Source organism: Tupaia chinensis, unplaced genomic scaffold (assembly GCF_000334495.1).
Source record: "Tupaia chinensis unplaced genomic scaffold, TupChi_1.0 Scaffold000175_1, whole genome shotgun sequence".
In the NCBI taxonomy this organism is placed as follows: Eukaryota; Metazoa; Chordata; class Mammalia; order Scandentia; family Tupaiidae; genus Tupaia; species Tupaia belangeri.
The window spans coordinates 2,356,414-2,383,833 of NW_006159650.1; the positions used below are offsets into that span (position 1 = coordinate 2,356,414).

Consider the following 27,420-nt stretch of genomic DNA (forward strand, 5'->3'; position numbering starts at 1 on the left):
CCGGGGATATGGCCACGCCACAATCCCTTCTCTATTCTCCTCTCGGGATCTTGGGCACACATGCACACGTGCCCACAGTGAGTTTAAGCTGCCGGGTCCAGGACTCGAACCACAGTCTACTACATGGGAGTCCAGTGACAGCCATTACACTAACTGCTGGTCCCTAGAACATATTTTTAAAATGTTCTCAAAAGAGAACGTCTCCAGTCCCTCTCTCTTTCTCTCCTTTTCTCTCTCTCTCATACATATATACTTTTAAAATCCAAAATTTTTGCAATTGAAGTTAAAAATTAGATGTAGAAAGTTGAAAAGTTAAAAGTTGAGATTTTCTAATTTTATGTAAAGAAGATCAATAGAAATTGTCTTTATCTGTCAATAATAACTAGATGAATATAGGTTCCATGGTATTTTTTTAGATTAAAAAACTAACAGTTAAAAACAAAATATGTGACTTACTAGAGATTTAAAAAGTAAAAGAGTCAATTTAGCAAAAAATGAAAAGGAGAATAAAGAATATATATGACTATAGGGGATTTAAATAATGTAAACATTAAGATATACTGAGTAGATATTAAACAATATACCTGTCAAAGTTTCTGGAAGATGGTAACAAAGCATATATTTTCTTTTCACTTTTTTTTTCCTTCAAGGATTTTTGCCTTAGAGTGCATGTGCTTGCCAGAGAGAGACAGTGAAAGGGAAAGTGAGAAATCATCCCCCGGGGGAATGGTCATACAGTAATCCCTTCTTCTCCATTCTATTCCTGAGATTTTTGAGTACACACACATGCACCTGGTGTGATTTTCAAACAGCCAGGTCTGGTACTCAAACCATGGTCAGCCATGAGGGAGTCCAGTTGCCTTAACCACCATACCACCCTCTGATTCACAAAACATGTATCTTATATAGTGTATAAGATTGTGAAAATATTTTACTTATAGATGACATACTGTATTACCACAATGTAATAAAAATAAAAATTACTGGCCATAAAACAGGTCAAAATATTGAACTATTTGAGAATAAAAAGAAAATCTTTTAAATATTAGCTCAAAGAGAAAATGGAAGTTAGTACCATTTAGAAAGTAATGACCCTGGAAAACTATGTGTTAAAATTTTTGTATGACAACAATTCACTGGGAAAAAAAACCCCCAACAACAACAAAAAACAATTCACTGGGGAATTAAAAGCCTGAAGCAGGGACCAGCAGTTGGCATAATGGCTATGTCGCTGGACTCCCATTTAGTTGACCGTGGTTTGAGCCCCAGACCCAGTGGCTTAAACTCACACTGGGTGCATGTGCGTGCGTGCCCAAGATCCTGAGAGGAGAGTGGAGGAGAAGGGATTGTGGTGTGGCCATCCCCCCTGGGGATGATGGGTGATTTCTCACTTTCTGTCTCTCTCTGTCTTTCTGGTGAGCACATGCGCCTTATAGCAAAAAAAAAAAAAAAAAAAAAAAAAAAAAAAAAAAAAAAAAGTCTGCAGCAAATGGTGCCAGGACATCTGAATCCATACTCAAAAACTGAGTTGGAGCTCTATCTCACACTACATATAAAAATTAATCAGACTGAATTAAGTCCAAAATGGAGTAGCTAAAATTAAAAACCTTTAGAAGAAAACATAAATATAAATCATATTCTTAAATTCAGCAATGGTTTCTTAAATATGGCAGCAAAAGTACATGAAACACATTAAGGGGTCAACAGGTGGCATGATAATTCAGGTGCTGGACTCCCATATCACTGACTGCTATGGGAGTCCTGGACCTAATAGCTTGAAAATCATGCTGGACACATGTGTGAGGGGCTCACTCTTAAAATTTGAAAATATAGAGGCCAACAGGTGCTTTAGTGGTTAAAACACTGGATTCCCACGTGGCCAACTACAGTTCAAGTCCTGGACCTGGAGGCTTGAAACTCACACCAGGCACATGTGTATGGGTGCCCAAAATCTCAAGAGGAGAATGGAAGGAGAAGGGGTTGCAGTGTGGCCATCCTCCCAGAGGATGATTTCTCACTTTCCTCACTTCGCCTCTCTCTCTCTCTCTCTCCAGAGAGCACATGTGCTCTATGGCCAAAAGAAAAAAAAAAAAAAAAGAAAAAAGAAAAAGAAAAACTAGATCAACTGAACATCCCCCAAATTAAACAACTTTTGGGCTTCTAAGAGTGCCATTAAGAAAGTGAAAAGAAAGCCCACAGAACAGGAGAAAAATTTTCAAAATCATATCTCTTATTAGAAACCTATGTCAAGAACTATTATGACTAAGTAAGAAAAAGATAAAACATCCAATTTTAAAAATTGGCAAGAGTTCTGAAAAGATAATTCTCTGAAGAAGTTATACAAATGGCCAATAAGCACATCAAAAGATGTTCAATTACATTAATCATCGGGGAAATGCAAATTACATCCACAATGAATATCACTTCACAGCCACTATGATGTCTTTTAACAAAAATAAAAACAAGAACAAAAAATACAATAAAAGTGAGTGTTGGGAAGGATCTGGAGAAATTGGAGGCTTCAATGTACTGCTGGTTTGAATGTAAAATGGTGCAATCACTTTGAAAAACAACTGGTAGTACCTCAAAGGATTAAACATAGTTTTCATATGATCCAGCCATTCTCTTGTTTTTTTAGTTTTTTAAAATTTTTATTTAATTTTTATTTACATTTTTTAATACATTCAATTACATTATTTAGCTTACAAGGTGATCATTTCAATATATGAACATTTTTCCCCAGTCGAGTTGATCAAAATATAGCAACCACTACCTCCCTGTCTCAACAATGCTGTCTCCGTATCCCTCCTCCAAATGTTCTTCCCCAGGCCCCACTCCTCCACACACCCCACATCTGGCATTCACATCCATCTCTTCTGTTTGTACATCCTTTAGCCCGTCCAGCAATTCTACTCTTAAGAATATGCTGAAGAGGGGACCAGCAGTTAGCGTAATGGCTATGTCACTGGACTCCCATGTAGTTGACCATGGTTCGCGTCCTGGACCCGGTGGCTTAAACTCACGCTGGGCGCATGTGCATGCATGCCCAAGATCCCAAGAGGAGAGGAGAATGGAGGAGAAGGGATTGCGGCGTGGTCATCCCCCCTGGGGGGTGATTTCTCGCTTTCTGTCTCTCTGTCTCTCTCTGTCTGGCTGGCGAGCGCACGTGCCCTATAGCAAAAAAAAAAAGAATATGCCGAAGAAAAATAGAAATATGTATCTACACAATACCTTGTGTATAAACAGAAGCAGCATTTATAATATGGTGTATTCATATAATGGAGGCTTATGTATAAAAAGAATGAAATACTGATACTCACAAAGGACCCCACATTGTACTATTTCTTTTATATTAAATGTCCAAAATAGATAAATTTACAGAAAAAAACAAAGTAGGCTATGGTTGCCTAGGCTGATGGGGATAACGTAATTGGGGATGATGGCTAACACTGTTGAGTTTTATTTGTGGTGTAATGAAAATACTCTAAAAATAATGAGTATAAAGATTAGCCTATTTTGTGAATATACTATAAGTCATTGAGCTATGCACTTTAAATGAGTGAATTCTACAGCATGTGGATTGTATCTGTATAAAGCTATTAATAAAAACAAACTTGTGCTATGACTTTGGTTTCAAAGTAGGATGAAGATATTGTAACAGCCCAGTGTCCTCAACATAAGGGCTAGGAAAAAAACAGGTAAATTACAAAACTCATATTTCTAAAGGCATCATAGAGTTATAGAAACAATTATCAGATGACCTGGAATTTCTTAATGGAGACTTCTAGGACAGGGCTTTTGCAGTTCTCAGTAGGTACTTATGACTTTACTTAGCCCATACTGAAGACAGAGAAATCAACATTTTTGTTGCTTACTCAGGTTGGAGCTGGTGTTAAGAGATTACAAGCTTGAAAAGCACCAATATAGTTTGTGTTTTCTTTTCTTTCTTTCGTTTTTTTTTTTTTTTTTTTTTTTTTTTTTTTTTTTTTAGGGTTTTTTTTTTAGGGCGTGTGCCCCAAGAAAAACAGAGAGATAGAAAGCGAGAAATCACCTCCCAGGGGGGATGGCCACACTGCAATCCCTTCTCCTCCATTCTCCTGTTGGGATCTTGAGCATGCACGCACAAGTGCCCGGTGTGAGTTTAAGCCACCAGGTCTGGGACTCGAACTGTGGTTGGCTACATGGGAGTTCAGTGACATAGCCATTATGATAATTGCTGGTCCCTAGTTTGTGTTTTCCACAAGACGTTCTCTATTCTGGGGATGTACATTGAGGAGATTGTTTTCCCCATTGGCCCTTTTAAGATTTTCATCACATATTAAAAATGCCAGGCATGGAAGACAAAGAACCAAGCTCAAACCTTTTAATGTGGGTGGCTCTCATGAAGGCAGGTAGCTGTGAGGCTGGGGAGTGCTGAGCCATGCATAGTGTCCTGCGCTGTCCAGACTAGCAAATGATGCAGTCAGGATGGCTAAAGGTGACCCCAAGAAACCAAGGGTCAAGATGTCTGCTTATGCCTTCTTTGTGCAGACCTGCAGAGAAGAAGATAAGAAGAAAGACCCAGAGATTCTTGTCAACTTTGCAGAATTTTCTAAGAGCTCCAAGAGGTGGAAGACAATGTCTGGGAAAAAGAAGTTGAAATTTGATGAAATGGCAAAGGTGGATAAAGTACGCTGTGATTGGAAAATGAAGGATTATGGACCAGCTAAGGGAGGCAAGAAGAAAAAGGACCCTAATGCCCCGAAAGGCCACCTGGATTCTTCCTGTTCTGTTTAGAATTTTGTCCCAAGATCAAATCCCACCAACCCTGGCTTCTCTATTGGAGATGTGGCAAAGAAGCTGGGTGAGATGTGGAACAACTTAAGTGACAGTGAGAAGCTGCCTTTATATCATCAAGGCTGCAAAGCTGAAGTATGAGAAGGATGTTGCTGACTGTACGTCTAAAGGCAAATTTGATGGTGCAAAGGGTCCTGCCAAAGTTGTCTGGAAAAAAGGTGGAAGAGGAAGATGAAGAAGATGAGGAGGAAGAAGTGGGGGGAGGAGGAGGAGGAATTTAAAAACAAAACAAAACAAAACAAAACCTGTTGATCTGTCTCTGTGTGAATACCTAAGCATAGGGGAGCGTTGTAATCACATACTCTTATTGGAGGAGTGTCTATTGCCCTCATTAGGTTTAATTGCAGAATTCGATCACGATCATGTTGTCCCTCAGAGTGCTCTAGAAGTTGTCAGTGGTTTACATGAAGTAACCATGGGTGTCCAGAGCACCATGAAACTGTGTCAAAGTTGCACATATTTCCAAACATTTTTAAAATAAAAAGGCACTCTGTGCACTTTGCTGTTGGTGACAAGGCATTTAAAAATGTTCCTGACATATTTTCCACTCTGAATTTGTAAGGTGGTGTTAACTATATGGTTATTGGGTAGAAATCCTGAGTTATCAACTATACATATCTCTGGTTTGTAAAGAGAACAGAACAACCATCACAAACTCTCCATGCTCTGCTTGGTAGAGGCTGCGGGAAGGGCTCCTGTCTGAGTGGCTGTGGCTCAGGGCGTGCTCTGGGAAGCTGGACCTGTTCACTCTGCGGTGGCATCCGTATAAGCGTCAGGTTGTCTTGTTTTGTACATAGTGACCTAGCGTTATGCTGCCATTCTTAGCTATGGAAAAGGGAGTCAGCTGGCATGAGAAGGGTTTGGATTTTTGTTTCCTTAGTTAAGTGCAGTAGTTTTAAAACTTTGTTTTAAATAAACTGTAGAACTCTTCATTATCAGTAAAGCCAAGAGCCACTGCATCAATGAAGCTCAAGAACCTCTGTACTTAAAACATGATTTGTAACATTCTATTATTTTTTGTATGTTTAGAATGCTGAAATGTTTGTGAAGTTAAATAAACAGTATTACATTTTTTTTTGAGAGGTTTTTGCTATAGGGCGTGTGCGTTCACCAGACAGACAGAGAGAGACAGAGAGATAGAAAGCAAGAAATCACCCCCCAGGGGGGATGGTCACGCCGCAATCCCTTCTCCTCCATTCTCCTGTCAGGATCTTGGGAACGCATGCACACGCGCCCTGCGTGAGTTTTAAGCCACTGGGTCCGGGATGTGACCCGCAGTCAACTACATGGGAGTCTAGCGACATAGCCATTACGCTAACTGCTGGTCCCAACAGTATTACATTTCTAAAACAAACAAACAAATAAATAAACAAAAACCTGAAAATTCCAATGTAATGTTTGGGTCATCCATGGTTGAGGAGAGAGTGATCCAGTCAGTCTAAATTCTAACCTAAAAGGGCCTTGCTCAAGAAACAGGGGAGAATGGAGATAGATGAATCTTAATTAAAACCTCATCTGTGTACGTGGAACACAGCGTGGGAGAAAGATGAGAGACAGGATAGGGCAAACGCAAACGCGAGAGCTGAAGAAATAAAAGCCAAGAATTTGCCAAAATGAATCAAATGCCTTAATCTACAGATTCAAGAAACCTCAATCAGCTTGACAAATCCCAAGTGGGATTTAAAAAATAGAAAAGAAAACCATATTAAAGTACTTTGTAGTTAGGAGATGACATCAAACATCTTTTCTGAGGCAAATTTATACCCTTCTATGTTGTTATTAAACAAAAAATAGAATATTTTAAAGCTACTTACTAAGAAATTTTTAAAAATAATAACAAAACCCATGATCACAGGAGAATGAATATACTAAACACAAAGGCTGAGATTAAATTTTCAGGAAGAGAAAAACAGTTTAATTGATTAATAAATCTGAAAGCAGATAGTTTAAATAATAAAAACCCAGCAAAAGATATCTATTCACTTTCAGTGTTTGCTAGTTAATTAAACAGATTTCATTTAATGAAATAAATTTTATTTAATTAGAAAAGATATATGTACCACTTCTTATCATTAATAATCAGGGAAACCACAAAAAGGGTAAGTATAAAAATACATATTCCATAACTAATTTTGATATTTTTAATAAAAAGTATAATTTTCTGGCTAAGTGTGAATTATACAACTACTTTAAATAGAAACAGAAAACCAGAAAAGGAAAATCATTATACATGTCACTTAAAATATTCAGGGATTTAAAAATTTACTTCCAAATTTTTCAAGTTCAGGGAGTTTTATAAAAAATTGCATTGTATATAATATAGCACATATGCATAATAAGTAGTTAAATTTAAATCTCAACTTATTTTTATGAAGTTAATATTAAGTTGATGCCAACACTTGGGAAGGCACCAAAATTATGCCAAAAAAAAAAAAGCAAATGATATACTCTCACTTATTCATAAATGCAAAAATTCTAAAGAAAATTCTAACAGATTAATTTCAGTGCTAAATAAAAAATGAGAACATACCATGTTCAATAAGAATTATTCTAGACATGTAAGGATCACTTTACACTAGGAAATCTATCGATCTAATTGAGATAGCTGTGGTTCAAAGAAAAAACTATACGATGATCTCTGTACATACTGAAAATACATTAAAAATTAAGGTATTTTAAAAAATTAATAAACTTCTTAAAAGTATGTTATTTCTTTGATTAGAGAGAGACTCAGAGAGAGAGAGAGACAAAGAGAATGAATGCACTCTCAACAGATCTGAGGCTGTGATCCCCCTTCCAGTCTCTCTAAGCCAGCCAGGATCACGGCACACCCAGCACTACAGGTCAGCCCAGACTCTGAATCCTAATCTTCCATCTGGCTTTCAGCATTGTCGAGTATTGTTCTATCACTGCATTATTACAGCTGGGCCAACTTTCCTTATTTGGAGTTTTAGGCTTGCAAAAAATTTGAAAGGAAAGTGTAGATTTATCATATGCTCCTCCCCTGACTTCCACTTCCTCTATTATGGGTTGTATTGGTGTGACACATTTGTAACATATGAGTCAATATTGAACCATTATTATTAACTGAAGTCCATAGTTTTTATTAGGATTGACTATTTTGTACATTCTATGGGTTTTGGCAAATGTATGTCATTACACATTTGCCATGATAATACCTTACTTAATAAATCACGTTTTACCTATTATCCCTCCTTTTCCTGCTGCTCCCTAATCCTGGCAACCACTCTATTTTTACTTCTCCATGGCTTTGCCTTTTCCAGAATGTCATATAGTAGGAATCATATATAATAATAATATGTAGCTTGGTTTATTTCCCTGTAAAACTCCTCCATGTCTTTTTGTGGCTTATTAGTTCAATTCTTTTTATTACTGAACAATATTAAATTGTTTGGAGTGGATGTATCATAGTTTATTTGTCCATTAACCTACTGAAAAATGTCTAGAAGTGAGATTGCTCAATCAAATGGTAGTTCTATTTGTAGGTCTTTGAGGAAACTCCATATTATTTTCCACAGTGACTGAACCAGATTACATTCCTACCAGCAATGTAGTAGAGTTCCCCTTTCACTACAACTCCACCAATACTTATCTTTTTGTATTTTTAATCTTTGCCATTCTGACAGGGATTAGGTGGTATCTCATTATGGTTTTTATCTGCCTCTCCCTTATGATGAGGAATGTTGAGCATTTCCTCGTATGCTTTTTTGCTGTTCATATGTCTTCCTTAGAGAGATTTTTATTCAGTTCATGTTCCTCTCTTTTAACTGGGTTAATCTCTTTTTTTTTTTTTCCCCTTCAGGTATGTTGCTTGAATTACTCATGTATTCTGGTCATCAGTTCCTTATCTGAGGCATATTTTACAAAAATATTCTCCGACTCTGAGGATCATCAATTCACACTAATTACTGTGTCCTTTGCTGTGCAGAAACTTCTTAATCTGATATAGGTAAAGGTAGCATTATGAAGTTCACTACCACTGCAGAGTTTATGACTAGCGGAGCAGAAAAAGAAATCCCCTTACTTCTCCTTCTTCATTCTCCAATATCATGTCAGTGACTTTAGTTGGCCATCCCAAACAAAAGACAGGGAGTTTGGAACTATAATCTGAAGGGTTCTTCCCCTGAGGGCATAGAGCAGAGCAGAGATGGTTGAGAATTCCATGTGGAGAGCACATGCGAGCAACGACAGACACGAGCTCTTTGTGTAATGAAAATCAGTATGTTCCACTCTAGACTATTACAGACCAGATTTAAAGCTGAGTCTCAACAGTCACCAGCCATGTGACAACATTGGAAACCCCACCCTCCTTCCCTTTCTTCTTTCTTTCTTTCCTTTCTTTCTGTCAGAGGCATGTGTGCTCACCAGAGAGAGAGAGAGAGTCCTTTGCTACAATCCTTTCCCCCCCCTTTTTGTCCATCATGTCAGGAATTTAGGCATGTGTACACTAGTGCCTGGCATGTTTTTCAAGCCCCAAGGTAGGATTCCGACTACAGTCAGCCATGTTGGATCTGACTCCTTATGCACAGCACATAACCTTTGTGCTGGCCAAAGCCTTTATTTCTTTATGTATAACAAGGATTAATGATAATTCTCACACTTTAGATATTGAGATGATTATATTGAATGTATCGACAAAAGCTCAGTTACTACTAGCTGCAATTACTATGACACTACCACTACTATTATCACAAACATCATCAGTGGGAGAAGGGAAGCAGGCAGCATAGCCTGGAATGTGAGCAGTGTTTCTCAATAAGAGGCAAAATCTCTATGCTAAATTAGCAACCAAAGGCATACCTGATAATGTATTACTAACATGTTTTCACTAAAACCAAGAACCAAAGATCCAGAGAAGGACACTTGCTACCACTATTATCACTTTATATTCTAGGAATTTTAGTTAACACTTTAGGATATGCAGTTTCAGGAAAGGGAAGAAAGTTAACTTTTTTGTTTGTTTGTTTCTTTTCTTTTTTTTTCCTTACTTTTAGAAAATTTGGCAATGCTTTGCCTAGAAAGCCAATTCTCTTTGATTTAAAAGTTAAGGGTTGGGTCCAGCAGGTGGCATGGTGGTTAAGCCAGTGGACTCCCATGTGGCCAAGTGTAGTTTGAGTCTCAGAACCGGCAACTTGAAAATCACACTGGGCACATGGGTGTGTACCAAAATCCTAAGAGGAGAATGGACAGAGAAGGAATTGTGGTATGACCATCCCCCTAGGAGGTGATTTCTCACTTTCTCTTTCTCTGTCTCTCTTTGGTGAATGAATGCATTTACTCCCTGGAGAAAACATAAAGCAAAGTGACAAACAAAAATGTTAAGTGGCTAGATATAGAATGAATGTGAAAAAATTAATGGGTGTTCTAAAAATTAGGATAAAACTAATGATAATGCTTAATGAAAACAATTTCCTGGTTACAATAGTAAAACAAAATATTAAGTGCTTAAATAGCCTTATAATGAATTTTGCAAACAATATAAAGATAGCCAAAAAAAAAAATTGTAGCAACATTAAAAGAATGTCTTGGGGCCTGCTGGTGACATGGTGGCTAAGACAGCTGGATTCCACATGGCTAACTGCATGATTTGAGTCCTAGACCCAGTGGCTTTGAAAACATGCTGAGGAAAGGAATCAAGGAGAAAAATAGAGAGGCAAGACATTTATGGGACACATAAATGGATCATTATATGTTGATGATAATGTGTACAGTATCTTCAACTTGACTGGTGTGAAGTGCATTCATGTTGGGTAAATTCACTGTGCAAGCTGTAGTGATATACAGTGATTGAATGTATAAAATTAAAATAAAATAATAATAATAATAAAAAAAACATGGTTAGCACAGGTGAATGTGTGCCCATAATCCCCAAAGGAGAAATGGAAAAAGGAATGCAGTGTGACCACGTCCATGGGAAGTGCTTTCTCACTTTCTCTCTCTGTCTCTCTCCAGCAAGTACTTGTGTCCTCTGGCAAAATTTTTTTAACAATTAAAAATAATGTATCAAGGGGACCAGCAGTTGGTGTAATAGCTATGTCACTCGACTCCCATGTAGTCAACCGTGGTTTGAGTCTCAGACCCGGTGGCTTAAACTCATACTGGGCTTATGTGCATGTGTGCCCAAGATCCCGAGAGAATGGAGGAGCAGGGATTGCGGCGTGACCATCCCCCCGGGGGTGATTTCTCACTTTCTGTCTCTCTGTCTCTCTCTGTCTTTCTGGCAAGCGTATGTGCCCTATAGCAAAAACCTCTCCAAATAAATAAATAAATAAATAATGTATTAAGTGCAAAATGTATTTGTGAACATTAAAAAGATATAAATTCTTCCAAAGTTTGTTTATAAGGTTAACATATTTACATTTTTTAAGAAAGTTTACTCATTTATTTCTTCTATGAGAGAGAGAAAGACTTTTTTAAAGGTTTTTGCTATAGGGTGTGTGCGCTCACCAGAAAGACAGAGAGACAGAGAGACAGAAAGCGAGAAATCACCCCCCCGGGGGGGGTGGCCACACCGCAGTGATCTTGGGCACACACGCACATGCACCCGGCGTGAGTTTAAGCCACTGGGTCCAGGACTTGAACTGCAGTCAACTTCATGGGAGTCCAGTGACATAACCATTATGCTAACTGCTGGTCCCAAGAGAGAAAAGAATTGACAGAAAGAGAGAACTCCCAACAGGGTCTTTGTACTGAGATACACCTCCAGCCTCAGTCAGCCTAGACTTGGTAAACCAATGTGATCAAGAAGGTCATGGGGGAACCAGCAGTTAGCGTAATGGCTATGTCGCTGGACTCCCACGTGGTTGACTGCGGTTCACGTCCCAGACCCGGTGGCTAAAAACTCATGCCGGGCACGTGTGCGTGCGTGCCCAAGATCCCGAAAGGAGAATAGAGGAGAAGGGATTGTGGCGTGACCATCCCCCCTGGGGGTGATTTCTCGCTTTCTGTCTCTATGTCTCTCTCTGTCTGTCTGGCGAGCGCACACGCCCTATAGTGAAAAATCTCTCCAAAAAAAAAAAGAAGGTCATGGGAATATGAACCTAGACTCTTTTCCATGTGGGTCCAATTGCCATTGTATTGCCTAATTGCCTGGCTCAGCATAGTTGCATTTAAATTCTCTGTGGAATTGTTTTCTAAAATGTTTTCAAATAAAACTAAAATTCATTCAGAAGAATAAATTCATAAGTAGAGCTGAAAAAAGTTATTTAAAGGGACAAGCAGATGGTGTAATGGTAACATTGCTGGATTCCTATGTAGCTGACCACAGTTCGAGTTCCAGGCCCAGTGGCTTAAAACTCACACTGGGAGGATGCATGTGCAAGCCCAAGATCCTGAGCAAAGGATGGAGGAGAAGGGATTGCAGTGTGGCCATCCCCCTGGGAGGTGGTTTCCCACTTTTTGTCTCTCTGTCTCTCCGACAAGTGAACATGTCTTATAACGAGAATTTCTCTTAAAATTTTTTTTCTTAGGGGCTGGCAGGTGGCATGGTAGCTAAAGGTGCATGCTCTCCCACATGGCCGACCATGGTTCAAATTCTGGACATACTGGCTAGCTTTCTCACTTTCCCTCTCTCTCTTTCTCTGAACAAACTTGAAAATAATAATAATAATTAATAAAGTTATATAAAATAATGCTTAAAATGATCTTTAAAAATAAAATTATTAGCTAGTGAAATTTACTCTACTGGATAGAGAAATATAATTTAGTACTTATCTAATGAAAACAGGTAGTTCTGGCACAAGAATAAACTATTCAAACAATCTGATAAATACTAGGAAGAAATGAATAAAATATAAACTATAGAGAAAATAATAAATACATTAACAAACCTGTATTCTGTTATATTACCCCCAAATACGTACCAAGTTGATTAAAGATTCAAATGCTATAAACAGCCATTATAAAAGTCCTACAAAAGGCAGCAACATATCTGTATGTCTCAGAATGTAAAAGGGCTTTGTAAGGGCAAAAGCAATATACAATAGTCACAATAGAAAAAGGAAATGACTACATGAAATACAATTTTTTTGCATTTCAAAGTCAGCCCCCTTCAGTTTTTCCTAATGACAGCCTGTGCTACAAATCAGGAATTGTATGTTTTTAGGCTTGGATTGGGACAAGCTTAGAGACTGTGTTTTATTACCTATGACCTATCATGTAGACAGTCTCTAGTATTATTTCTTCCTGGAATGAGATTTAAGATATCATAGTTCCACTTCCCCAGTGCAATGATGTACTAAGTCATTGAAGACATTTCCCAAGACTCCAAACCATGCAGGTCTCTGGGTCTTCAGTACTACTATTATCACTTACTATTTTAGAAGTTTCAGTTAACAATCACTTGGCATTCATGGAAGACAGAGTTCCAGATGTGTATAGTAGTAGGATGGTCCAATAAAAATGGTGACAATCACCTTTATTATCCCCATAACACCGAAGAGAAACAATGTGCTCCTTTATGAACCAACATTTACTTTCTCTGAATGAGATTTTACTTGCTTCTTTTTTATTACTGTTCTAATTTATTTTGTACATTCAAACATTGTACAACACTGCAGTTTGCAAAATGAATTACCCAACATGAATATATTTCACACCAGTTCAGTTGAAGATATCATCTTATTCATAGGAAGCAGGGATTATTTGGGCCAACTTTTCCACATGCTTTCTATAATTCTAAAATTATATATAAAATAGCTAAATTGTACTCAATCTAGATCAATTCATATTTTAATATCAGTTATTTCTGTCTAAAATTAAAATTAAAGACAGTCCTGTCATGATTTCCATTCAAATGTTAAACATCAATAATGAAAACTTGGCATCTAAATGATCCTTTAGCCTTTGTTTCACACCTCTGGTCACATCCTAATGGGATTGTCTTAGATAGTCACCATAGTCCCTTTTGAGCTGAAAACTGGTATGGAGGGCAAGTCACTTGACAGTCACTGACCACTACCTGACCTAACGGCTGCCCTTGGGTCAGAGCTCACCTCTAGGCTGTGGCCATCTCTTGTTCAGAGATTGCTTAACACTACTTACTTCAATAGACCTTTGGGGGCAAGGTTTCCTTTAGAAGAGTACAGTGGGTAGGGCAGCAATGATGGGCAACATACACATTATAGCAATACTCAGCATCCCAGTAATTAAAATTAATGATTGTATTACTCCTCATTTATTATTTTTCAAAATTTATTTTATATATTCAATCACTGTACATCACCACAGCTTATAAATTTCTTTTTACATTCAATCACTGTTTATTATTAGAGCATACCAAATAAATCTTCCCATCATGAATACACTGTATATTGATTCAGTCAAAGATATCACCATACACATTATGATCACCTGGGGTTCCTTAAATTTGCTTTGCCTCTCTGTTTTCCCCCTTAATTCCCTATCTCTCATTCTTCCCCATTTCCCACCCTCTTTCTGCTTCTATCTCCAATATTGTCATTGTTCTCCATGCTTTTATACCTTCTAATTTTTCCATTCTGCCATAGAATGCCAACTTTCAGTATATACTGAGTGGGGACATACAATGCTTCTCTTTCATAGTCTGGCTTGCTTTAATTAACAGTAAATCTTCCATATTTGTCCACCTTCTATCAAATGTCAGGTTTTCATTGTTTTCATGACTGAGTAGTATTCTGTAGTGTATATGTTCCACACTTTTTCAATCCATTAATCTGTTTATGGACAATGTGCCAGATACTGTATTAAACATTTAACATTTCTTAATTCATTCGAATCTCACTACTAAATGAATGAGGTAAGTGTTGTTTTTTATTATTGTTTGCCATTTTATAGATAATGAGAAGATTACAGTGGTAAATTACTTCCTCAAATGATAAGATTGGTAAATGGGATAGTCTACTAGATTCCAGAGTTTGTGCTCTTAGCTATCAGAATGTCCTTTATCTCACTGTACCTCTCTGAGTCTCAGTTTTCTTATTGATAAAGTGGAAACTACAATGAGAGGTTGTCTTTAGAGTTTCAGGCAATGTTTGTTGTGCATTTATTACAATAAATGACATATAGTAGAGGAAAACATGGAAATTTAGAAGATAATGAAGAGTAATCATAAGACTATACATGTGGTAAACCTGGATAAATATTACTTGAATAAACAATAATGGTAGTGTCTTTTTTAGTTTTTTAATTTACCAGAAAGTGTGTGCACGTAACAGAAAAAGAGAAAGTATGAAAGCACTCCCCATGGGAAATGGTCATATTTCAATCCTTTTCCTCCTTTCTCCCTCCTTTGGGAGTCTGGGCACACACACATGCATCCACCATGTGTTTCATGCTTCTGAGTCTGGGACTCAAACCACACAGTAAGCCACATGAGATCCACCTTTCTTAACCTCCACATCACCAGCAAGCCCAACAGTAATGTCTTTTAAAGTGAATGACAAGAATAGTACTTTAATAATTCAAGAATGCATGTTGTAATAATTAGAGAAAACAGCAAAACTTTTAAAAAGTATAACAAACAAAATAATAGGAGAAATGTAATTATAATTTTACTCTAGGTTGTGCATGCTCACCAGGGATTGAGAAAGAGAGAGCAAGAGAAGGAAAGTTAAAAAAATCACTCCTGAGAAGCATATCCATGCTGCAATCCCTTTTCCTCCACTCTCTTCTCAGAATTTTGGTCATCAGACACATGTGCCTGGTATGATTTTTAAGTCACCAGGTCTGGGACTTGAACTGTGGAGTCAGTCATGTAGGGTGCAGCCACCTTAACCATCATGCCACTGGTTGTCCCAGAGAAATGTAATTATAAAATATTAAATAAACCCCTAAAATCTTGAGAAATGACAGAAAACAACTTTAGAACAGGTGAGGCAAATGGGAAACATAGTAAAATGATAGACTAAACCAAACTCACCATAAATGTAAACAGACTAAATATTCTGATTGAAATATAAAGACTAGATAATAAAATAAGGCTAAACATGTTGCATACAAGAGACATACCTTAAATATAAAAATGTGAGCAAGCTGAAAGTTAAAGTTATGAAGTCACAAAGCTCAGCTAAGACTACAAGTCACAAAGTCAGAACTAAAAGTGATTCATTTCAGAAAAATAAAACTTCGAACTTAAGATTAAATTAGTTTCTACTTGTTTGTATTTATTAATATAGCCTCAGAACATGTAAAATAAAAATTGATCAATCTACAAAGAGAAATAACTATATAATCATGCAGGGAAACTAGAAAAGTCAGGATTTTTTTAGAGAAACAAAAGCATATAAATATACGTATATGTGTAGTTATAGTTAAGTTATAGTTACATACAGATTCATTTTAAAGAACTGGCTCATATGATGGCAAGACTGGCAAGCCCAAAATCTGTAGGAGACTGCATATTGACACTTAGGCAAGAACTGATATTTCAGTCTTAAGGAAGAATTTTTTTTTTTCATTGGGAAACTTCAGTTTTGATTTTAAGGCCTTCAACTGATTGCACAAGGCCCATCCCATTATCAAGAGTAATCTATTTTTTAAAAAACCAACTGATTACGTATATTAACCAAAAAATGCCTTCATGGCAATACTTAGATTAGTGTGAAATAAATCACAGTAAAACTTGGCTATGCTGGCACAGAAAATGAATGATCATGGAGACTTTAACATACTTTTGAATATATGTTCTACTTCAGTTTAAAAAAATTAAAAAACCAACAAAAGTGAGCCAATGGCTCTGTAATTGTGGCAGGTTGAGTTCCTTGGGATGCTGCCTCTGAGATGGAAATCAGTGGCTGGATCTTCATTCAGGGGTTGTCCTTGGAGTCAAGGCCTGTGGAAGGGAGGAGCTGAGGCAGGGACAGGGGAAGTAGTATTGTGAGGCAGCCTTAGCAGCAGCCTCAGCCCACCCTGTGGCGAGATGGGATTTCTGTCAGAGTTGAGCTGAATGGGCCTCACAAATCAGTGAACCAGTGGAGGCAGACACCCTGTAGTGAGTATGGCCAGGAGTGAAGTAACATCCTCAGAGAAGTAATCTCCTTATGTGTAGAGGGATTGTACTGTTAATATTCCCCTAGAACTGAAGGGCGCATTATAGAGAACAAGAATAGAACAATTGGAATGTGACTCCATATACACAAAGGAATGCTACTCAGCTATAGAGAACAGTGAAATCTTATCATTTAATACAGAGTGGATGGATTTAAAATATTTAATGCCAAGTGAAAAACATATACTATATGTCCCCCTGAACTAGACTAGACTGAATGTGTGCACTCTATGGCAGAAACTGAAAGATTCAGACACAGAAGCGGGGCAGGGGGGAGGGGGAGGGCGCAACTGTAGCCACCAGGGAGTACATGAGGGATGAGGGTTGAGGAGGGCTCAGGAAAGACAGGCATGTACACAAGGCACATAGGTTATGGAGTGGTATACCACAACAAGGTAAAATTTCTAAGAAAGAAGGTGTTGCTAATCTTATATAAGTCATATGTATTTGTATATATAAATTACTTACATGTATATCTACAAATATAATCCAAACAAAAACTAGTAGGATGAAAATTGAAAGTGTACAACATAAAGTAATAGTCTTTGTTGAAGATAATGAAAACGGTAACATCTTATGTTTGATTATTATACACTGAAAGTATGTTATATTGTTCCCCAGAAGGATGTACAACTACGAAATGTAAATAAGAAATTAGTAAATAAAAGAATTATAAACTACAAAAAAAAGGCAATTTGGTGGGCAATCTCTTCTTATATTTCCTTGGTTCTGCCTTGCTGAGTAAAGTTGAAAGAACCTGGGCCCATCTTTACTGTGAGAAGGGATTTCATTCATTCAGGGTGGCATTTGATAATCACACGTCATGAGTGTATGCTTTCCCATCCTTTAAGGCAGTTATGAACCCTTGACTGTTGCTTCATGGAGAGTCACTGAGGATGAGTAATTTAGTGTCTAATTGTAACTTTCCTTGGAAAGACATCACGGAAAACAGAGGCTGGCTCATACGTTTTCCCAGACAGGAGTTTGGCTGCCAACAGAGATTTCTGAAAAACCCAAAACTCCAGATGATGAATGCACAACATAATGATGGCTAAATTTAAAAAAAAAAAAAAGGAAATGGTAATAAAATGTCCATGAAATATCTTGCACAAGCACAGAAAACTAGTTATTTCCCTTGTAAAGTTCTTAAACAGTTTAGAATATTTCGGTTTTTGTGTACATGCAGAAGCTTGAATGCAGATCCTCTCTCTAGAATCCCCTTGGTCCTAGAGGACGTTAATCATCCCCAAGAATGGCTTAGCAACCCTTGTTGGTTTTACATAAAACCATGCTTTGATTCTTCAGACTCAATTCCCTTATTATTTTTTCTCACATTTAATTCTTTATTTTAAGTGAATGTATTTTAATGAGGATTTTCCAGAGAACCAGAACCAGAACTAATATAGAGATTTATTTTAAGGTATTGGTTCATGTGATTATGGAAACTAAGTTCCACAGTCATCTGTCTGCAAGTTGGAGACTCAAGAAAGCTGGTGGTATAGTTCGAAGGTCGGAGAGACAGAGAGCTAATGGTGAGGATTCTTGTTTTGACTGACAGTCTGAGAACCAGGAGCACAAAGAGCAAAGGTCAACATTCCAGATCAACCAATCAGAGGCAGGGAGAAAGTTCTTCATCTGCTTTTTGCTCTATATGGATCCTCAACTCAAATGCTGATCAATTCAGATGCTCATCTCTTTTGTCATCCTCACAGACCCTCCCAGAAACAATGTTTTACCAGTTATGAACATCCTGTGGCCCAGTTAAGTTGACATATAAAGTTAAGCATCACTTATCCAAATCGAAGTTAATCAATAATGATAATATGGAATTTGGTAAAATATACTTTAAAACATGATGTGTCAGTGAACTCAGTTTGGTAGCGCCAGAAAGAAAACACAGTGACGACGTGTTGGGCATTCTGTGCTTACCCAGGTCCACTGCCTTCACCATCATGTTTGGAGCTCCAGGATGCTGACTCTATTAACAATACCAGATGGACTTTTGCCTTTCAGTATCTTACCAGCTTTGGCCCATGGAGGCACCAAGGAAGCTGGGACAAGAGACAGAAAGGCTGGGGCATTGATGCTCCTTTCAGGCAATGTGTTGGCAGTGGGTGTGTCCCTGATACAGACTGCAGACCCTAAGTCCTCCGCGGTAGCTCTTCCTAGGGGAGGTCAAGCCTCTCTATGATGTTTCATAACTGCTTGAGGTTTTCCACAGCCCCACTCACCTTCGTAAATAGCTTAATTCAGTTGCCTGGTTTGAGTGAACGTGCTTGAGTGAATTCTAATTGATGCAGCATTTTCAGTCTTGATTTATGTCATATGTATTTGGTTTTATTTATCCTCTGCATTCTTCACTGACCAGGGTTGTACATCTTTTCCTTTGGTGACACAAAATTTTTTTTTTCCTTTTTTTTGGAGAAGTTTTTGCTATAGGGTGCGTGCACTCGCCAGACAGAGAGAGAGAGAGACAGAGAGACAGAAAACGAGAAATAACCCTCCAGGGGGGATGGCCACACTGCAATCCCTTCTCCTCCGTTCCTCCCCAGGATCTTGGGCACACACGCACACGCGCCTGGCATGAGTTTTAAGCCACCGGGTCCGGGATGTGAACTGTGGTCGACTACATGGGAGTCCAGCAACATAACCATTATGCTAACTGCTGGTCCCCAACACAAAATTATTTTTAATAAAGTTTATTGACTCTAAAATCAAAGAGGGCCAAACCAGAGCTAGTTTCAAAAATTTAAAACAATTATTTCATTTAACTTTATTTATTTATTTATTTTAATTTGACCAGAGAGGGACAGATTGAGAGAGAGAGAGAGGAGAGAGAAAGCAAACCACTAGATCTGGGACTCAAACCACGGTCGGCCATGTGGGAGTCCAATGCCCTTAACCACCATGCCACTTCCCGGCCCCTAGCTTCAATTTTTTTAAAAAAAAAATTATTTATTGATAAAGCATGTGTGCATGCACATGGGAGAATACAACAGAGAAAGAGAAAAATCTCATTCCACAAGGTCTGGTCATGCCACGATTCCCTTCCTCCAGTTCTGCTGCCCATGGGACCCTGGGCACTTGTGTGAGTGCCTGGTGTGTCTCAGATACACCGGATCAACAATATAAACAGTAGTCTTCTGTGGCAATCAGCTTCTCTTGAGCAACACTTTACCACTGCTGCACCATGAAGCCAGCCTAAGTTTTAATTTTTGAAAGAGAAAATTACACTACATGTTAGGAAATATTAAATATAAGCATTCACATATGTGCACCCCTCAAGCAAATAAACATATACCCATACTTTTTGAAAACCTGGTCAACCCCACATTGTTTCTGACTCCTAGATAAGTACTATTTATAGCAATGAGCTCCAATTCAGCAGCTTATTTAAGTAAACATGAACTGTTAGCATCTGTGCATTAATTCTGGTTTTCCTTTTGCTTCCTATTAAATTAAAGGCTTTTATTTAATATAAGATTTAGGAGTTTCTGTCTCTAGAAATCCCCAAGACTTACTACTTTTTTCCTATTCTTATTTTTTTTTTAATCTCAAAATCTGGATTTATTTATAATTCCAAAGGTGAACATTAGTTTTTGTTTTTATCTTCTTTCATTTTACTCAGTGGGAGTAGGAGACCAGGCACAGAATGACTGATTATTCCACTTGCATTTAAAGTATATATTGGAATATAGCCCTTCTTGTGTAGTTGGAACTTCATTTTGATTTTGTTTTTTGTTTCATTTTGATTTTGTGGTAAAACATGCATAAGATGACACTTACTATTTTAAGTGTACAGTTTAGTGACATTAAGTACATTTGCATTGTTGTGCAACCATCAACACCATCCATCTCTAGAACGTTTTTATCTTCTAAAGCTGAAACTCTGCTCATTTCACAATAATACCCCCTTATCTTCCCCCCAGGCATTTGGCAACCATCATTCCTCTTTTCGTGTATATAAATTTGTACTTTATGTTGGTGGGATCATTACAGTACTTTTTCCTTTATGACTGGCTTTTTCTGCTTGACATAATGCCTTCAAGTCTCATCCATATTGTAGCATATGTGAGAATTTCCTTCCTTCCTATGAATAAACGATATTCCGTTTTATGTACACTACATTCTGTTTACCCATTCATCTGTTGACAGATACCTGGAATGCTCTTGTCTTTTGTCTATTGTGCATAATACTGCTACCATCATGGATTTAGACATATTTGTTCGAATCTCTAATTTCAATTGTTTTGGGTGTGTACCCATAAGTAGAATCCTGAATCATATGGTAATTCCATGTTTGGTTGTTGAGGAACCATCATACTGTTTTTCTATAGCAGTTCCACTATTTTATGCTCCCCCAAACAGTGCACAAAGGCTACAGTTTCTTCATATCACTGCCAACAGTAGTTATTTTCTGCCTTCTTTTTGTTTTGTTCTTTCTTATTATTATTATAAAGCATTATTATGCATAATTAAAAAATCCATCAAGGCAGTCTTCATCAAATTAGAAAGAGGCAGCGGAGTATCCATATCAATCATCGTTCTTGGGTTAGACACATCTGTGAAGCATCAAATTCAATTAGCACTGCCAACATGTCTTAAACTTTGGGGGAGGTTTACAAGTGGATCTCACAATTGGTTCTTCTCCTCACTGATGACATACTTTTTTTCTACTGAATATTTTTTTTAAGGTTTTTGCCATAGGGTATGTGTGCTCACCACAGAGAGAGAGAGAGACAGTGAGAGTGAAAGTGAGAAATCACCTTCCAAGGGAGATGACCATGCCTCAAACCCTTCTCCTCCATTCTCCTCCTGGATTTTGAGTATGCATGCACACAAGCCTGGTGTGATTTTCAAGCTGCTGCATTTGGGACTCAAACCCCAGTTGGCCATGTGAGTCCAGCACTGTAACCACTATGCAACCTGCTGGCCCCTCCAATGAACATTTTAAGGAAAAAATTAATTCATTTTAACTAATATTTTCTGAGGCCCATAGGTATCAGGTCCTGTAATAGGTGAATGGGAAACCACCACTGAATAGAACCTTATGAAAACTGTAAGCCATTGGAAATCCACTATTACAGCATCTTCTTTAGAGATGACAACCTCCCTGCTGATTATTATGTCCCAGCTGGTGAGTCTGTTGCTCAAACCAAGATCCAAAGTGCATAAGAAGCTGGGGAACAGACAGGCCCCTTCCACAGCCACAATTTGTGCTTGTCTATTGCACTTACCACTTTGATCTGTTACTTGTGTACCTATTTTATTTTCTGCCAGACTTCGAGCTTCTAGAAGGAAGATTTTATCTATATTTGAGTTTTTACAATTACCCACAATGTTTTGCATGTAAGCATCCAAAAGGTGTTTATTTCACTTGCTGAGATAAATGAACTTGGTTGTTTCGTATCCTTTTACATGATGGTCGGCCAGGTGTAGTCACAGGACATACATGGAAGAGGCTCAAGAGGACAAAGCTCATCATACTAACAGATCCCGAGACAGGAGGCATAGCACACCAGGCAGGCCACCTGGGAGAAACACCAGGGTGTCAGGAAGCAACGGCCAGAGTAAGGAAAAAGCATTGAGCCAGAGCTTTTATTGAGATTTCCTCAGGAAAGGCAGGTGAACAGTGTAGTACTGGCTAATTTGAATCATGCTATTGTGCTCTAAACTAGAAGGGTTGTGCCTATTTGTCTGGTACCTGGCTCTGGAAGAGTTAAGGCTCAGGGATACTGTCTCCTGGGGTGCATGGTCCAAATGGAGGAGGTATGTCTGAATTGTAGTTTGCACATCAAGGCAGACTCCTGGCTGAGCCTTTGCTGTCTCTAAGAATGGGCTAGCTCTGGAGGGGCAATCGCTGTCTAGCCAGAAGGGGTTTTAAGATGTGAAAAGATCATAGTACACAGAAACAAACAAACCAACAAAACTAAATAACAAAAAACGTACATACATACAATCACATTGACTACGTCTTCACAATTTCCTCACCATTTCTGAAAAGTGGCAGCTTCCATGCTAACGAATGTGCGGACTCTAGACTTCCAGAAGGATAGTGAAATCTCTAAGAAGTCATTTTCCTGCCTGCTCCTGATCTGGGTGTCTCCCTCTGCAGGTGAGAGTTGTTGGTCGGCTCTTTGGCGCCCGCAAGGTGGGAAGCTTTGCATAGACTGTTCTGATTTTATTGCTTCAGGTTTCGTGTGTTTTGTTTGTTTATAATTTAAAAATATGAGCAAGCTAAACCTTGTCTGGGAATAACTCAGGAGCTGGAAGGAAAGCCCAGTCACTCCCCTACAAAAGAGTTGTTTAGGCTCCCCTCTGCAAATACCCACACATACCTGTCTTTGCCAAGTAGTAAGCCATGATAAGGGTAAGATGTGGCTTGCAGACACAAAGTATGAACATAGCTAGTAAACTCACTTTTGAGTTTACAGCTCCATCTTCCTCTAATTTGGCCTCGGGTGTTATTTTTCTATTTTATGAGTATGAATGTAATTATTCATAATTAAGATCTGAAATCTCTAAGTATATCTGCAGTTCATTTTCATCTGAGGCAATAAAAAATAAATAACTCACCACGACTTTATTACTTATGATTCTCAGATTTGAGAAAACAGAGTACCTAAGTGGGTCTTTTCACAATATCCATAGGACGTGTAGTATCTGTAGAGACTTGAAATTCCCATAGTTCACATTTCTTTCATCTGAACTGCCAACACAATCTATAAACAGGAGGCAAGGCAAGTCTTAAGGTGAAAAAGTCCTAGGAAACCTTTAGGTGCAAGAATCTCTTTCATCCTTCTCCAAGAGAGAGGAAAGAAGAGGAGTGAGTGCAACAAAATGACTCCCAAACCTGTTATTGATGTTCTGCCTCCACTTCTGACCTTCACTGTTGTTTATGTCATTTATTTGTGTTCCAGATTCCAAATGGTTATGAGATAGCTTCCTGAGGCCTTACTAACATATTTGAAGCTAGTCTTAATAATCATAAATGTGTATACAGCATTATTGACACTAAGCCTTTATTTTCTCCAAAAAATAGTTTTCCTATCTGTGTTAGTCTGGATTCTCTAGAGAAACAGGACCCAATAGAATATACTAGGTCACTGATGAAGTCATGATGTATTTTTTCTATGTTTTTCTATGCAAAAATATGCCATGACTTTCCTGACAACTATAGGGATTTGATTACTTCCTAATGGCCCATCCTCACGAATGAATTAGTGTCTTATAAAAGGAGTAGAGAGAGGTAGCTTGGGTCCTTTTGCTCCTCTACCTTGCACCAAGTGAAGTGATACAGTGAGATGATGTCATTGATGGAACAGCCCTCACCAGTCACTAAACCTGCTGGTACCTAGATCTTGGTCTTAATAGCCTCTATAATTGTGAGAAAAACATATATGTGCCTTATAAATTGCCCAGTTTCAGGTATTTTGTTTCAGCAGAACAAAAAGGACTAAGACATACAGAGATATATATGAGGAGATTTACTGTAGGAATGTGTGATTATGGAGGCTAGAAAGTTGTCCCATCTAGAGTAGGCAAGCTAGAGAAACAGAAAGCTGATGGTGCCACTCAGTCTGAACCTACAGGTCTAAGAATTAGAGGAGCTGATGGTATAAGTCCCAAGAGTTAGTCCAAAGACCCAAGAATTAGGACCTCCAGTGTCTGAGGACAAGAAAAACTGCAAATCTCATTTCAAAGACAGAGACAGAATTCACCCTTTCTCCACTTTTTTCTTTTATATGGCCTCAATGGATTAGATGATGCCAGATCACACTAGTGAGGGTGGATCTTCTTTACAGGCTCCATTGGTTCAAGTGTTAATCTCTTCTGGAGGCACCATGCCAGACACTCTCAGAAATAATGTTTCACACATTTTCTGGGCATCCATGATCTTACTCAAGTTAACACATAGAATTAACCGTCACATCTTTTAAATTCCCACCTTTCTCCCATCCTTTCTTTTTCATTTTCTAACTTGACTTTTTCTCCCTTTCCTCCCTCCCTTTCTCCTGTACACGTTTTATAGAAAACCTATTTGGTAAGGGTGGTTCTGTCCTCAGAATGCCTTATCCTCTTCTCTCTCTTTCCTGTCTCACTGATAGCCCTTATTCAGGACTTTTATCGGATCACACCCAGTGCAGTGCTGTGGGTTTAACTGAGTCCATCAAAAAAGATATGTTCCAGTCTTAACCCTCTGCACCTGTGAATGGAACTTTATTTGGATATAAGAACTGAGCTGTGGTCAAGTTAAGCTGAGGTTATACTGGATTAGGGTAGACCTTGATGCAATGACTGGTAAGAAAAGAGATGTCCAAATGGATGATATGGTGATTAAGACAGCTGGATTCTATATGGCTGACTGCTTGATCCAAGTCCCAAACCTAAGAGCTTGAAAAACTTGCTGAACACATGCATGCCTAAAATCCTAAGAGAAGAATGGAGGAGAAGGAACTGTAGTGTCATCATTCCCCGTAGAGGGAGCTTTCTCACTTTCTCTCTCTCCCTCTCCCTCTCTGTCTCTCTTTGGTGAGCACATGTGTCCTACAGCAGTTAAAAAAAAAAAAGAAAGAAAAAGAGAAGAGAGATTTGGGCATAGAGATACAGAGGGAGAAGGCTGTGTGATAGTTGGAACAGAGATTGGCGTGGATGTGTCTATAAGCCAAGCAATGACAGCAATCCTCAGCAGAGACCAGAGGCCAGGAGAGAAGCCTGGAACAGATTCAGAAGGCTCTGTGGGAACCAATCCTGCAATACTTTCAGTTAGGACTCCCAGCCTCCAGAACTGTGAAAGACTTACTTTACCTGGTTTCAAGCCACCCGCTTTGTGAAGATTTGTTAAGGCAGCCCTGGGAAACTAGTACTCCCAGTTACTGTAGTAACTTTCAATTAGTTTTCCTTGCCGCTGAACCCCCTACTTTTAATACTGTGGATACTTCACCTTATATTCAGGATTGGGACAATGCTGATAAGAGATTTCAGGCTTGAGAGGGGAGACAGAGAAAGAATTTGGAGAAGGAGATTCTGAGACTGGAAAGTGAGTGCAGTCAATTTAACCAATGGATACTCACAGACATCTTGGGGTGGTCACTGAACCCCCACCCCCACCCCAGGATATGGATTGGAGATTGAAGGAACAAAGAATCCTTTTGAGTGATGCACACACAATTTTGTTAAATCCTCTCAGCCACTGTATGGGCTGGGGTCCACTACCAGTAGTTATAGTCAGGAAGCTGAGGCTCTGTGGAACTGGTCTCTTGAATAAAAATTACTCAGCTGGTGAACTCCAGGGAGATAATGTGAACCCAAGACATTTCATTATCCAGAAAGTGTTCTCCTTTACAATCCCTGTTCCTTGAAATCAGCAGACAGGGTCATTCATTTTTCCTGGTCTTTGCCTTACTATTTGCCTATCTGTATTTCCCTCCTTTTCCCTCTCCTTTTCCCTCTGCACCTGGTATAAAATGCTACTCATACTTCAAAGTCCAGTTTAAATCTGATTTGCTCTGTGTAAATTTTCCTTAGCACCTCAGTCTAAAGAGACCTGAACTAGTTCTGATGAACAAAACCAAATGACATGTGTAATTTAACTTGGCATGATTAAACACTTCCTGAGTTATCTCTTTAATTATTGTCTTAGTGTCTATATATCTTTTTCTTCCTAGCTATTTTTTTTTCATCAGGGTTGTTGTAAGCTCCATAATTTATACTTCTTTGTATGCCTAATAGGCCTCAGAATTGTGCCTTACTCAAAGAAGATGTTCAGTAAATTCAGATGTCTTAGTTTTCAATACAATCATCTGCTCCAGGTTTGTTTGCTTCAACACATTCAATGAATCCATTAAAGTTCCTCTCCTTTGCCATGAAGAGTTTGAACCTGCAAGTTTCAGTTTCCTCCTGTTCTGTTAAGCAAGGTTACTGCTTTGTTGGCTTAGAGCCATGCCAGGAAGATGGGAAGTGGGACTTCTCTGGTCCAACCGCCAGGCACCTGGGGTCCCAGCAAGCTTGCCCTGCCAGATTCACCAGATGGTTGGGTTGTAGTCATGACCTTGGTGTTCCTTGCAGGAAATGAAAGCCAGGTGTGAGGCCAGCGGTACTCTGTGGCTCAGGTGTCTCCCTGACATTCTGTCTAGGGTACATGTTGGGAAATGCCAGATCTTAGTAGGGTGGATCTGTCATCCCACGTGCGTCCAGAAAAGGCTTTGGTAACATTGTATTCACAAAGGAGCTTTGGTCCACAGGAGTCTGGGAATGATATTTTAATAAATTTTAAATGGTGATAGTAATAAATATTCCTATCCTGGTTTACAATGCCTTTTCGGAAAACAGGTGAAATAGGTGTGTGTGTGTGTGTGTGTGTGTGTGTGTGTGTGTTGAAATGGGGCTGGAATGTGAACTTGGAGGGGAAATTTGAAGCTCTGTTTTAGATTTTCTTATTGGAAGGACACCCTCCTCCACTTCTCCAGTATAATCTTGTTGATGACATCCCAGTGAAGGTTCATATACCTAAGCTTTTGCAGAACAGAAGTATAGGC

General features: G+C 38.6%; 1 pseudogene; it reads left to right on the forward strand.

Annotated features, from left to right (window-relative positions):
* Nucleotides 1-4,467: 4,467 nt before the first annotated feature.
* Nucleotides 4,468-5,024, forward strand: LOC102502474 (high mobility group protein B3 pseudogene; annotated as a pseudogene).
* The last annotated feature ends 22,396 nt before the right edge of the window (nt 5,025-27,420 follow it).